Source organism: Hyperolius riggenbachi, chromosome 10 (genome assembly GCF_040937935.1).
Source record: "Hyperolius riggenbachi isolate aHypRig1 chromosome 10, aHypRig1.pri, whole genome shotgun sequence".
Lineage (NCBI taxonomy): Eukaryota > Metazoa > Chordata > Amphibia > Anura > Hyperoliidae > Hyperolius > Hyperolius riggenbachi.
The window spans coordinates 97994913-98008224 of NC_090655.1; the positions used below are offsets into that span (position 1 = coordinate 97994913).

Sequence of the window (13312 nt, forward strand, 5' to 3'; positions counted from 1 at the left end):
TTTGAGACTTTACCCTCCGCCTTCCCCCAGATCCTAGTTTAAAATCTCCTCCAACCATTCAGCCATCTACTCCCCCAATGCAGTTGCACCCTCCCCATTAAGGTGCAGCCCATCCCTGCTGTAGAACCTGTAGCCGACTGCAAAGTCTGCCCAGTTCTCCAGGAACACAAACCCCTCCTTCCTACACCACTTATTTAACTCCCTAAGCTCCCTCTGTCTCTCAGATGTAGCACATGGCACTGGCAGTATTTCAGAAACCACCTTGGAGGTCCTTGCTTTAAGTTTATCTTCAATAGGATTGGCGTTGTTTGGGTTGTGTACATTCGTCCAGCGGATGGCTCACAGGTTGGGCGTCGGGTAGTCGGGTGCCATACAGAACCTAATTGTCAACTGCGGCGGTTGTTATCAGTCGCCACAGTTAGGCATATGTATGAGGCTTAAGGTTTTTTGTCATTAGTACTACACCATACAGTTAATTATCTCATAAGCTTATTTTCAGCTCAGCTCACTTTAACAACCATTATTCAGTCAGAATTAAGCTTTATTACACTTAACCTCCTGGGCATTTTTCCCGACACTGTCAGGTAAGAGAAAATTTAGCTGAAAGCGGTATGTCTGATGCAGTATCTGCATCCCCCAGTAAAGGTTAGCTAGGTTTAGGTGCCCCAGTATAAGTTAGCCAGCAATATATGCTTTAGTATAGGTGCCACCCACCCCCAGTCCTCGGTGCCGTTACTTACCATGCCTCTCTCCAGCGATCACAGCACCTCGCTGCACAGCTCCGGTATTCTCTATGCGGAGAATCAGGACTTGACATCATGATGATGAGGTCATGACGCTGAGTCCCAATCCTCTGCATAGAGAATACCAGAACTGTGCGCCTGGGGGGTTATGATCAGTGCAGAGAGGCATGGAAAGTAACAGCACCGGAGATCGGGGTGGAGGGAACCTATACTAGAGCACCTAATGCTGTGTTGAGGACACCAGGATCACGCTGAGTCATCAACATCTGGCGCCAAACAATTTTTTTTTCTATTGAATTCAATCCAATAAACTTCTGAAATGGAAATGTTCTGAATAGATTCTGAAGACAGATGGGCACTGTGCGTTGGGTGACACAGGACAGGCAATGTATAAATGCACACACTTACATAATGTACATTTATACACTAGGGGGCAGGGGCGAGGCAGTGGATGCGCATGATTCCCAAGAGATTTCATGATGAAATCGATCAGGAATCGGCCTGCGGAGCCAACAGATATTTCTCTAATCAGATTCAATCAGAGAGAGATTTGTCTCTTGGTTGAATCTGCCCATCATTGCTAGATGTATGGCCACCTTTACATTCATTTTAGTGCAGGTTGAGCAGCTGCAGGTTGAAAGTATAAATGATCAGAGATTTTGGGGAATAATTTTGAAATTTATTTTTTTTATTTTGTGTTTCAAGCTTTTATTATACTCAAAGTGTATACAGGAAAAAAGTTTATGAAAATTAATTGGATCACTTTTTGCACAGAAATCCAGCAGAAACGTAATGCCCAGGAGGTTAATAATGAGTGAATGAGCGCGTGTGTGTGCGTTTTGGTTATACAGACCACACTTGCTAAGTGTGGGGGGAATTTTTTAATGGGCAAACTTGCAAAGTGGTAGTGGGTTTACGGAGAAATTTCTATATTGGCCAACTTGCTATGAAAGGGATGGGATCTGGGATAGATTTTATTTAGTCACCACACATACTTAAAGTGACTCTGTAACAAAAATTACAACGTTTTTTCTACCTTCCTACAAGTTCCTAAACCTATTCTAATGTGATCTGGCTTGCTGCAGCTCTTTCTACTATAACCATCTCTGTAATAAATCAATGTATCTTTCCCCTGTCAGACTTGTCGGCCTGTGTCTGGAAGGCTGCCAAGTTCTTCAGTGCTGAACTGTTCCTCTATGCACACTCCAGTGTGTGTTTTATTTACATAAGCCAGCAGCTTCTCTGCTATCTTATCAGTGATAGAAGAGAGCTAGATAAAAATCCTCCTCTGGAGGCTGTGAAAGGAGCTTGTCTGTCACATACTAAGGAATTAACGACATAGGCAGAGCTGTCTGCAGGAAGCCTGTAATGTTCAGTGCATGAGAGAAGCTGGGGACAGAAGGTAAACACACACAAGTGATCTCTTGAGATTCAGAAGTAAGGCTGTATACAGCCTGCTTGTGTATGGATGTATTTTCTATGTGTGGACATGCTGTACATCAACCTACTTCCTGTTTTGGTGGCCATTTTGTTTGTTGATAAACAAACTTTTTAAAACAGTTTTTGACTACTTTTAATGCGGCGGGGAGCGGCGAAATTGTGACAGAGGGTAATAGGAGATGTCCCATAACGCACTGGTATGTTTATTTTTGTGCGATTTTAACAATACAGATTCTCTTTAAGGGAGGTGGTGCGTCAGGGACATATTTGTTAACTGACCATAGATTCTAAAGGGGGAGATTGGGGAGGGATTTTTGTACTGTCAGCACTTTGCTTATGTGGGAGGGGGTGGATTTTGGACTTCATCCATTTGCATCAGATTGGTTGAGGTGTTGTATTGCCAAATATTGTTATGGGAAGGTGGCAGCAGGAGAGGACTCCTTCAGCCATAGTTGCGGTTTTGGTTGGCGAGAGGGTTAATTTGATTACACTAATAACTGGGGTAGTAAATAGTGGTAGCAGTTGATCTGGAGGAGGGGAATGAGGGAATGGTCCCCACTGTTGTTGGTTGAGGAGGAAGTTATGATGGACACACTTGCAACAGGGTTAATAAGGGGGGGTTAAAGTGGTTACCACGGGAGGTAGGAGAATAGTGGAACTTAGGTTGTGGGCCTTATTACATTTTCAGAGGGAGGTCCCCATGGTTTGTAGTTATGCCAAGTATGGCATGTACTCATACACACACTTACACAGATAATATGAAACATCTAGCTTGCTATCGAAAAAGACAGATCCCTCAGAACAGTTACAGGCTATTTTAGTGATACAATGGTAAGAGAAATCAGAGAACAGCAGAAAGTGCACATAGAAATTCTTAGCTGGTTATTTTTCCAACTCTGTATGCCTATGGAGTTAGTTATGATTGTATTCTTGTACCACTTAAAATGTTACAACATATGTTTTTTTTTTAAGATTTAATTTACAATATATATTTATATTTTTTTCTTTGACAGAACAGTCCCCCAAGGTAAAAGATCTAGAAAGACCAACCTGAGCACATGGCTGCATTGATTTACAGGAAAGCCTACAACTCAGTCTGATGCATGAGGATATGTGCACATGTGTGCTATACAAATTAAAGAGAACACCAAGAACCTTCCTGTAGCATGCAGTGGGGATAGTGAAAGACAACATGGGAAACTAACACAAGACAAAACCACTAGCTGAGATCGAACTGGAGCATACACCAAATTGATCCACTGTCTCCACTGCTGTTCTGCATGTACTTTGATCTCCTCAGACAGCTAATCACAAGGATTGGGTTTGGATAGAAGTTCAGAAGTTAGACTATCAACCAGCTACTGTTTATGGAAGACATCAAACTGTATACTAAGAGTGAACAAGACATTGAGTGGCTAATCCACCTGACACCAGCAATGTCATCCTGATTGAAAAAGTTTGGCTGAATGATGATACAAAGAGTAGACAAGGTACACAAGACTAATCAGGTGTAGCTACAAGGAGGACACGGCTGTGATTCAGACCAACTACAAGAACCTTGGCATCCTATAATCATCTTGCAATAGGAGACAAGGAATACCGCAACATCTAAGTACCACCAAAGGCTAAGATAAGTCCTGAAGAGCCAGCTCATTGGGAAGAGACCAATTCCATCAATATGTATTCCCTGCCAGTCATCAAATACCTTGCAAGCATAGTAAGCTGATCAAAGGATGACTTGGGGAATGTGAGTGTGAACACCCAGAAGCTCCTCACATGGGATTGTAACCTGGATCAAACAGGAAAGAAGGAAAGGTGTAGTGTCGGGGCCATGGTACTGAATGAAACCCGGAGAATCCAGGAGTACATCCGTAAGAGGGCACTCAAATTTTAAGCAGCTGAGATACTACCTGAAGCAGCAGCAAACATGCTATGAAGAAGAGGAAGTAACAGAGGAAGTACTATGGAAAGACAAGACAAGATGTACTATCAACAGATGACTAATGTGGCTGACAACCTGACACTGGGAAATTCTACCAGTGGCTGTAAAGGGCTGGACATAAGCACCAAAACGGTGATCACAACAGCAAAGCAACAGAATGGGTGCTTGTCACCAGATCCATATATGCACAGAATGAACTCCTTAGGCAGGATTAATCATGCAGGTTGTACAAACAGACCACAGAGACAATTCAACACATAGTGCCAGGGTCTGAGATGCAGGCAGGAACAATGCACAGTGAATTTGCTTGCATGATCGCATCATGATCGCTCAGTGTATTTACTAGAACATCCAAAGTCCAGAAAGGATATTCCACAGAAGATCATGGAGTGAATAGCTGATCTATGATCTTGTTAGACATCCTAATTCAGACTGACAGACAGATACTGGTCAATTAACCAGATATTGAGGTTGTACACCAGAAACAGAAGGCATCAACTGTGATGTAGCAATCCAACTGACCGCAAAACCATGAATGAGGAGTATGAGAAGCCCATATGGGGTAAGTGGGTATTCCAACATTTGTAACAAAATAGATTTCTATAATTTGTTATCCTAGAAAACCACAGACTGCCAGCATGACAAATTAGGAGATGAGTTGTATTCATTTAAAGCTTTGTCTTTTACTTTTTTTTTTTTTTTTTTTTTATTAACTCACAGCCATAGCATTTAAAGGATACCCGAATTGACATGTGACATGTGACATGATGAGATAGACATGTGTATGTACAATGCCTAGCACACAAATGACTATGCTGTGTGTTTTTTTTCCTTTCTCTGCCTGAAAGAGTTAAATATCAGGTATGTAAGTGGCTAACTCAGTCCTGACTCAGTGATCCTCACTGATAAGAAATTCCAACTATAAAACACTTTCCTAGCAGAAAATGGGAGAGCAAAAAAAGAGGTAAAAAGGGGAATTTCTTATCAGTGAGGGTCACACTGTAGTCACTTCCTGTCTGAGTCAGGACTGAGTCAGCCACATACATACTTGATATTTAACTCTTTCAGTCAGAGAAAGAAAAAATGGAACACAGCATAGTTATTTGTGTGCTAGGCACTGTACATACACATGTCGATCTCATAATGTCACATGTCACTTCGGGTATCCTTTAAGGCACATTTAGATTTTGCTGATCTGCTTTTGTGCAGAGAGAAGTGTTAATGTCAAGGTGTTAAGGAATGTACCTGGATAACATGTTCTTCATTTTGCCATTTTAAAGTTCCTTATTAAATGACCGCTATCATGTAAAATTTAAAATTCATGAGTAGACATACTGTACATATGAGATGTACATCTCTTTCAGAGACACTTCATTCTGATGGTGTTTGCTGATTGGTCCCTGATGGGACATTGTGCTATTTAACTGATAAATTATGGCTGGATCAGGTCCCTTTAAGGACCAGAGCCTTTTTTTTTAATTTTGCCTACTGTGATCACTGTGATTGTTTCACAATGATCACCTGCTAAGGAGCCAATGAAACTGGCTCTTTACCCATAGGAAGAAACTCAACCGAGTCTGCTGTGGGGAGCAGGAATCGTCAGGGGACTGCACAAAGTTGTGACACAGAATCTACGGCATAACAGAGTTAGAGAACTGCCGATGTGATGTAGATTCGAACTACTGTGGTCTTGAGCCAGTTAGGGAGATGTACCAATTCGCTGAATGTGATGTTTGCTGCACAACTTGAAAAAAGGCTGCTTGCCCAAAACAGTGGGGCTGTCACTTTAACCACTTGAGGACCCACCCTTTACCCCCCCTTAAGGACCAGCGCTGTTTTAGCTGATCTGTGCTGGGTGAGCTGTGCAGCCCCCAGCACAGATCAGGGTGCAGGCAGAGCGACCACATCGCCCCCCTTTTTTCCCCACTAGGGGGATGATGTGCTGGGGGGTCTGATCGCTCCTGCCTGCCTGGGTGTTGCGGGGGGGGGGGGCACCTCAAAGCCCCCCTCCGCTGCGAAATTCCCCCCCTCCCTCTCCTCCCTCCCTTCCCCGGAGATCCAAGGCTGCACAGGAACGGATCTGTCCTGTGCAGCCTCTAACAGGCTCCTGCCTGTCATGTGACAGCGATCCCCGGCCGCTGATTGGCCGGGGATCGCTGATCTGGTACAACGCTGCTACTGTTAGCAGCGTTGTACGAATGTAAACAAAGCAGATTATTTCCGCTTGTGTTTACATTTAGCCTGCGAGCCGCGATCGGCGGCCCGCAGGCTATTCATGGAGCCCCCCGCCGTGAATTGACAGGAAGCAGCCGCTCGCGCGAGCGGCTGCTTCCTGATTAATTAGCCTGCAGGCTGGTCCTGCAGCTGCCACTTTGCCGACGCGCGGTATGAGTGCGCGGTCGGCAAGTGGTTAATACAGAGACAACATGTTTCTTCAATGGATTTAATAAAGAGCTTATTTTACTACATGGATGGGGCTGACTTGACTGTGGACTGGTACATGAAGGCTAGACATGGAAGAGGGAGCTGCACAAGGATTAGGAGGTGGGTGCTGCACATGGAATGGGAGCTTTAAGAAAGCTGGCCTAGGCGGGTAAAAAGTATAACTCTTCGGCTCCCTGCACACTGCAAATCCATTTTGCGATTCTGGTTTTCAATTCTGATTTTCCCTGAATACATCAACAGAAAAACTGATCAAAAAATGCAGCTTGCAGTAAAGATTAAAAATCTGAATCGGATGTCAAAACCGATTAAAAAGCGAATCGGAAACGCATGCAGTGTGCAAGAGGCCTTCCTTGGTCATACTGCAGTGGTCACATGCGGTATCTGCTATACTGTGTTATGATGACCAAAAAATGTAGAACATCAACAGTACTATGGTAGCCAAAAGTCAAGTCATATTTTTGGCTTGGCTTTAGATCAGGAGAGAACTCCTGTGAAAAAGATGTTGTCTTTTTTTTTTTTCACGTGGATGTATTTTTAACTTTCAGCTTTAACTTTCGAAACAGTGTTATTCTGTACAGTACTTTATCCATGTGGAATATCAAACAAAGTGAGTTTGTCATGTCATGATGGGTTTACTGTAGAATATGATTATAGAATATTGATGTAGATATGTACAACATGACATAAAACTTTCTAGACATCAGATTCTTGCTGTACACAATCCAAGCTAACAGGACTATGTTCATGTGACAGTCATTTACAGAAGTGTAATCCCCATTCCATCTCTTTAATGTTTTGTAAGGTGATCTTGATGTTTAGGTTTCTCTTATAGAAACATCTTGTCATAAGTAATTCTGTTATTTTTTAAGTGCAAACTAAAGAGGCTTAGTCTACATTTAATGTGACAGCTGTGTTTCTGTTTTTGTTAACACTTGCTCTTCATTTTTGTTTTGTATTGAAAGAACTTTGATATTTGGCCTCTCAGGCCCTGAAGAAGATACATATGATCTAAGAATGGGAGTAAAGAGACCATGGAAATATTTACATTGAAATGTAATATGTAGACATAGGTGGGGGTTTGGGGCTACTTTCACGTTAACAAACGACGTGGAAGTCTTTCAAAAGTTTTGGAATGATCCAGTAGCTAAATACTATAGGGAAGATACTGTCTGTGGTGGTTTCCATTGTTAATGATATGATGAAAGATATGGGTGCTTACAGAAGAGTAACACTTATGGTGTCAGGTTCAGTCAAAGTTTAATAAAACACGTGTGTTAGGTTTTGGTCAGTTTTACGTCATCTAAGGTATATGCAGGGACATTTCTGTTTCTTGCATTTTAGTCGGTTGAAGGAAACCTGATAAGTGTGTAAATGAATAAAGATGGCAACCTCCATATTCCTCAAACAATGCCAGTTGCCTGACTGAGCTTTTGGCTTTAGTAGTTTTTCTTTTTTTGTTTTAGTTTTAATCACACACCTGCAGCAAACTTGCAGCCAGTGGATCTTAGTACTATTATTATCATATGTTTAGTTTGCATTATTCAGGTTTACGTCTGGATTATTTTTAATGTGACATTCATAGCCTTGTAAGACCTAGGTAAATGTCTACTCAAAAAAGTAAGGAATATTATAAAATTAATTACAGTTTTTAGTAGAAAAGCAAATATTATTATTATTATGATTTTTTTTTTTTACAAAAAATAAATGTGGCCTTTCCACAACGCTGTTGTTTTATAATAAGCTCAGGCATGTGTGAGGAAACGCGGAAAAGCCGCCGCTAAGACTCAGAGTGAGGCGGCTGACTCCGCGTTCAACAGGGCAGCTGGTGCACAGGTGGAGCGCGGAGAAACCGCAGCATGCTCTAACAACAGGGCGGCGGATTCCGCGTCCAAGACGGCAAGTTGCACGCATAGTCCTGCTCCTTTCAACAATGCGGAATGCGGAGAAAACGCCGCACGCACGGACAGCGGTGCGGCAGTTTCCACATCCAACACAGCAGAAACATTACAACACATGACTGGTGTGGCTGGGACTGATAGTCCACATTGGTTTAGGAGGACGCGCGCGCAGAGAGGCAGGGCCTTTATGGCAGTCAGAAGGGGGTCAGCTGACCAAGCTGGTCAGCTGACAAATTCAGCAACCTTCATTGGTCCAGCACTTAGGGGAGGCGCTGGAGAGTGCTAGAGTATATATACTGGGTGCTGGTCAGTTCTCTGGTGTCTGGCGTTGCGATCACTACGTGGTAGCACTCAGACCTTGTCAGTATCTGTGTTATTAGACAGTTTCGTAGGTGTTAATGATCACAGAGCTCACACCTTAGCCTAGGAATTCTGTTATTATCTGTATTCTTATCTAGACCAGTTTCCAAGGTGTTGATGGCCAAGGAACTCACACCTTAGTCTAGGAATTCTGTACCATCTGTATTATTGTATCATCTAGCTCAGTCCCTGGAGTGTGAGAATCTTGGAGCTCACACTCAAGTCTAGGCATTGCTGATTATCTGTTATGACCTTCTGCTTTCCTGACCATTCTTCTGACCTCTGATTCTGTACCTTTGTCTTTCTGATACCTTATTGCCAAACTCTGCTAGTTCCAGGATTCTGCATCTGTCTCCTGTCTCTGTACTGTATCTGTCCGTGTGTTTACGACCTGGCCTGTCTGACCTCGAGAACTATCTCTCCTGTTAAGAGATAGTTCACAGATCCGTTAGTGACACTGCTCCTTGGTGTCACTAAGGTTCTGCCCTTCCCACTCTCTGTCTGGCTCCGCCCCTTGGGGAGCATCAGACCTGTGGAAGGAATCTGATCCAGAGCAGTATCTCTCACTGCCTAGCACCTATCTCTCAGGTGCTTTCCTCAAAGTATTACTGTTGCACCAAACACTCTCATCCCTCAGGTGTCCAGAGGTTAGAAGATATATCTGATTATCGGTGATACTGCAAATCATCAATAATCAGGTATTTATCTGTATTCTCTGTGATACTGCAGATCACCGGTAATCAGACCCTCTCTGTGTTACACCGATCGTTACAGCATGCTTGCCAATTCGTTTTACATTTATTATACAGGCAAAGGCTTAATTACCTGGGCTGCCCACTTTAATGTGTGCACAGAATCAACAATCTGCTGCCCAAGGCAAAAGGATACTGGATGCTTTGACACTATGGCCCATATGCAGTTAATGTTTTCTCCTTCGTTTTCGCCTAGGTGATATTTTCACACTTTTTTTTTTAGTAAAATGCTCTTTAAACCATCAGCAAGCAAGAAGCTAGTCAACATAATATGATCGCACTTTTCCACCTACTTTTTTATTTTTTTCAGTAGTAGAGTGCTAAAAAGTTATTTGATGAAGATGAAAAATGATCTCCTGGGAAAAAAAAACTTAGGAGAAAAGGTTAATTGCACAAGGGCCCATAGTCAGGGGCGTAACTAGAAGGGGGCAGTGACCACAGGGAGGCCCATCGCAGTAATGGGGCCCTAACTACTACTTTACTGCCACTGATAAAAGGGGTCTATCCTTCAGATTAGGTGGTTTTGTGGCTACCCTTATGGGTGTGAAGATTAGGATGTTCACACTTGTTTTATAACCCCTGCAAGATCAGCAAACGGGTAGAAAAGGGAAGGGGTGTGGTGAAAATTAGATGGCATCATCAAAGTTTTGTTGGGGGGGGGGCATGATTTGTAGTCACACCCCTTTCAATAGAAGTTCTGGGTTCCTGTTACTCTTTTGTGAAATGTCCAATACTTGAAGGAACTGTTGCAAGGTGTTTACACAGCGTACGTTAAAAAGGGGCGCTGGGAAAAAAGGGCGCCGGGTTTTTAACGATAAGTATGGATAACGTTTAAAATTGTATTGTACTGTATTTCGTTTAAAATTAATGTTTTTTAAAGTTATAAATCATTAAATAATGTGCATTAAATCGGCAATTGTAAAAACGTTAATCTTTCGTTTAAATAGTGAAACGTATAATAACGTTTAAAAATTTTTTTACTAAGTAACCCTCCCTGTACCTACCCCTAACCCCTAGACCCCCCTGTTAGTGCCTAAACCTAAGACCCCCCTGTTGGTGCCTAAACCTAAGACCCCCCTGTTAGTGCCTAAACCTAAGACCCCCCTGTTGGTGCCTAAACCTAAGACCCCCCTGTTGGTGCCTAAACCTAAAACCCCCTGTTGGTGCCTAAACCTAAGACCCCCCTGTTGGTGCCTAAACCTAAGACCCCCCTGTTGGTTTTTTCGTTTAAAAATAATGTAAAAAAAAAAAAAAAAGTACTGTTTTTCGTTTAAAAATAATGTTTGGAAAAAATATTGTACTGTTTTTCGTTTAAAAATAATATTTAAAAATGTATAAATCATTAAATAATGTGTAATCATGAGAAACAGTAATAAAACATTAAGTCTCCGGGCGCCGCTTTTAAAACGTTAGTTTTCTCCGGCGCCCTTTTTTCCTATCGGGCGCCCATTAAACGATATTTATTATAGGAGTGAATGGCGGCGCCCGATTTGTCCACTAGCCTCAGGCGCCTGAATTTACTGTTTCCGTTTACACATGCTTAATAAGCTCCCTTGCACTTTATCCACTATCCAGTGATTGCTTAGCATACTCCTCCTAAGGAAGGGGAATAGGTTTCATTGCTTCATTGATACATGGAAAATGAAAAGGGAGATGTATGAGTGTATTTAAGGCTGACCTGTTTTTGAAATAGCGCTACCCTGTGGCATCACAGTATAACCAGCATTGTGTGGTGCCTGCAGGTACCCATTATGATACTGACTTCATTTTTGCACGCACTATATAGTTAGGACCAATATAATGGAAATGTTGAATTTCTATTACACCTATAGTATAGTCATTCACATTGCAGCAAATTATCTGACATACTGTCATCTCTCAATAAGGCTGCTGGTAGGGATTATTTTTACTTGTCAAGTAACTGCAAAAAATGCAATAATAGTACAGCGCTCACATCAACAGCCTAAAGATGAAATTCCTGTAAAACAATAACACAATAAAAGTAACAATAAAAGTCCATTTGGTCGGTCTGTGTAACTTGACAGTCTTCTTATATAGCAGAAAAAAATACTCTTACCAGCGCCTGTGGCTGATTGGTTACAGATCAGCAATTAGGCTTATAATAGTAGCTATCCTTCCGATCGGTTGGCCTTCTGGCTGATCCTGCCTCGATCAGCTATCAGCGTTTTGTGTATGCAGGTAGCTCCTCCGAGTTGAATTGCAGAGTTTGGCCGTAAAAATGTGAGGATGGCTGATGCATGAGGCTGGCTTCTGCTGCTGGTCCTACTGGAGGAGGAATAGAATGGCAGGCAGAGGGGAGACATGCAGCTGTGTGACTCCAGCAGCCAGACTACCGACAGCTGAGCTGATAGCCTGATACTACTGTCAGCAGTCTGGCTGCTGGGGTCTCACAGCTGTATGTCTCCCCCTGCCTGCCATTCTATTCCTCCTCCAGTAGGACCAGCAGCAGAAGCCAGCCTCATGCATCAGCCATCCTCACATTTTTAAGGCCAAACTCTGCAATTCAACCTGCATGCACAAAACGCTGATAGCTGATTGAGGCAGGATCAGCCAGATCATCTGGTGAGCCTGTATTCTTCCTATTGTTGCACCGTGGTGTATGCACTACTGGGACTGGCACATTTTATGCTGTTTTGGTGGTGGAAATCTGCAGTTGTAAACAGGCTTACGCTATGTGTTTGCCTATGTCTTTGAGTCATATTTAGGAAGAAGGCCCACCGATCGGAGGGATATCCTTATCATAAGCCCAGTTACTGATCTGTAACCAATTAGCTACAGGAGCTAGGAAGAGTATTTTTTTCTGCTATATAAGAAGATGGTCAAGCTACACAGACTAGTGTTGGACGAACAGTGTTCGCCACTGTTCGGGTTCTGCAGAACATCACCCTGTTCGGGTGATGTTCGAGTTCGGCCGAACATCTGATGGTGTTCGGCCAAACTGTTCGGCCATATGGCCGAACTAAGAGCGCATGGCCGAACATTCCCCGAACGTTCGGCTAGCGCTGTGATTGGCCGAACGGGTCACGTGTAGTGTTGGGCGAACATCTAGATGTTCGGGTTCGGGCCGAACATGGTCGCGATGTTCGGGTGTTCGAGCCGAACTCCGAACATAATGGAAGTCAATGGGGACTCGAACTTTCGTGCTTTGTAAGGCCTCCTTACATGCTACATACCCCAAATTTACAGGGTATGTGCACCTAGGGAGTGGGTACAAGAGGAAAAAAAATTTAGCAAAAAGAGCTTATAGTTTTTGAGAAAATCGATTTTAAAGTTTCAAAGGGAAAACGGTCTTTTAAATGCGGGAAATGTCTGTTTTCTTTGCACAGGTAACATGCTTTTTGTCGGCATGCAGTCATAAATGTAATACAGATAAGAGGTTCCAGGAAAAGGGACCGGTAACGCTAACCCAGCAGCAGCACATGTGACGGAACAGGAGGAGGGCGGCGCAGGAGGAGAAGGCCACGCTTTGAGACACAACAACCCAGGCTTTGCATGAGGACAAGAAGCGTGCGGATAGCAATTTGCATTTTGTCGCCATGCAGTCATAAATGTAATACAGATGAGAGGTTCAATAAACAATAAACAGTAATTGGTGTTGTCCAGAATGCGCACAATGCGTGGGTCACGTTCAATGCAGTCCTAGGCCGAAGAGGTCATAGCCTAGGGTCACAAAAACCTGTTTATTTGGGCAATTACAATGGTGGCGAGTCT

At 43.0% G+C, this 13312-nt stretch overlaps 1 long non-coding RNA gene across 1 annotated transcript in view; it reads left to right on the plus strand.

Annotated features, from left to right (window-relative positions):
* Positions 1-4023: 4023 nt before the first annotated feature.
* LOC137536175 (uncharacterized) overlaps positions 4024-13312 on the plus strand; it is a 430950-nt gene continuing 421661 nt past the window's right edge. Inside the window, exon 1 of the long non-coding RNA XR_011024536.1 lies at positions 4024-4687. This is a non-coding gene — a long non-coding RNA (uncharacterized lncRNA). The remainder of the gene's footprint in view (positions 4688-13312) is intronic.